The sequence below is a fragment of the Triticum dicoccoides genome, chromosome 5B (assembly GCF_002162155.2).
Source record: "Triticum dicoccoides isolate Atlit2015 ecotype Zavitan chromosome 5B, WEW_v2.0, whole genome shotgun sequence".
Taxonomy (NCBI): domain Eukaryota; kingdom Viridiplantae; phylum Streptophyta; class Magnoliopsida; order Poales; family Poaceae; genus Triticum; species Triticum dicoccoides.
Window position 1 is genome coordinate 658726357 of NC_041389.1, and position 2002 is coordinate 658728358.

Below are 2002 nucleotides of genomic sequence, written 5' to 3' on the forward strand. Positions count from 1 at the left end.
CGTGTGGGCGTTAACATTTCCGAAAATTTAACATACTAGATTTGGGAAAAATTTAGGATGTGATACTCAACCTTATATATGCTTACACCGTCAAGAAGATGCATATTGATCCAGCACGGATCTTCCCTAGTAATACTAAGTTGAAGGGTATAATAACAGGCGTTGGGGCATAGTGCTCGGGTAGGGTGGTGACTCTGGACATAGTGTTTGGCAAATGCAAAAAAAAATCGCAACAAAGCCTTGAGCTTCAACATCGCCCCCTTCAGGATCGGCTATCATGCACTCCACGGAAGAACAACTTTCGCCCATTTTCATGCGGTCCTGCAGTACTCTTATCTAAAGCTAAAGATGTCAGGACCCTATGACATCATAACGGTGAATGGCAATGCCGAGCGTTCACTTCGAACCGAGAGCAGACCGTGACTTTCGCAGCCGAGGTTTAAGAAGCCAAGGAGGCGTCATGGCGCATCCGATGACGACTCTAGCATACGTCAGACACACCCCGAGGACCAGGTGAACGTCACCTCAGATTCGACACATCTAGACCCTAAATATTGATACGCGCTCCACCTCCCCGTGTGCTTCCGAGGATTACGTTCCTCGGAACCACAAGTTCGCATTAAAGACTCCCTTGGGGGCTTTTGGAGCACACACCATGCACGACAACATGCCCGACGTCGGTTTAAGCGGTAAAATCAATGTTCTCAGAATCCAAGAAGCAAGCTATGATGCAAGGCCAAGACCTAGGAACGGTGCTAAACCTACCCCTGGCGTCGATCAGGTACAAGTTAAGGTGCCCAGGCACCTCGTCGTACCGTGCAAAAAATGGTTGCCATCTTGGATCCCTGAGTGCTTATCAAGAGTACCAGGAGGACAACTGAGATAAGAGCCAAACCGGGGGCTGGACTCAGAGCTTCTACTCTTACGACCAGCACCGTACCTAGGCAATACACGATGGCGCCGAAAACGACTGTGAAAGTCAACACATGACATACTCCCTCGGTTAAGACGAGGAGCAATGACAACCTTGTGCTGAAAAGCAGATGTCGCCACCCTTGGTTGGACAAGGGATAATAGGCGGAGAATGCGGAACGACACGTCAACACTAGGCATGAAGCCTCAAGCTCGGATCTCGGAACACCATCTCCACCAAAGACATTTTGCAAAATCTCTACACATGTATCCTAGATAGTGATTAATTAGCTCCAGCATTAGGCTTGTCCTTAGTTGAAATTGAATAAAGAGACGCCTAGAGTGTGGGCTGCATATACACTCATGGTGCATTCTTAGTCTCATTTAAACTTGATCGCTATTTCATTCTCCTCGGGTTGAATACATCGTCGGATGCCTTTAAGCTCTGATGAAGGCACCCGGAGGCTGCAGGCAGCTGAAATCTCCAAAAGTGTCCAGATGCTCTGCAGAGCTACCGACGACTTCCCCGGACCTTACACCAATATATGCATCGGTTCTGACTTGTGTCTTAGGCCAATGACTGGGTTGCCTGGCTCCAGTATAGTTTTATTTTATAGGAATATATGAACGTACCGAATATTGTGTGATTCGGTGAGATCTCTCTTGAGCTCCAAGGCTTGTAATCATATATAACATCAACACGAAGGCTGCCCCTGGGGTGGCGTATTTTGCCTAAACCTACTCGTTAATTATGTCAGTTTTTATGATCGCTTATGTCTGTACTGATGTTTAAAACAAAATTATGTCTTTTTTTTTGCGCTCGCTGTAGTTCACTATGAATTTTTCAAAAATATGTGATGGTTTTATTCACTAGAGCATGGGAAAAAAAATCATGTTAGACGTACATTTATGAATTTCCTAGATTTTTCGATTTTTCGATTGGCCCAATGCTTTTTTCCCTCTGTTTTTTTGTGTCGAGATTTTGTTTTTCTGGCCCTTTTGACAGGCAGGGCCCAAAAAGGGTCCGCGCTCGGACGTTGTACTAGCGAACACAATCGATCGCTAGCTTCCATCACAGGATCTCTCTCTC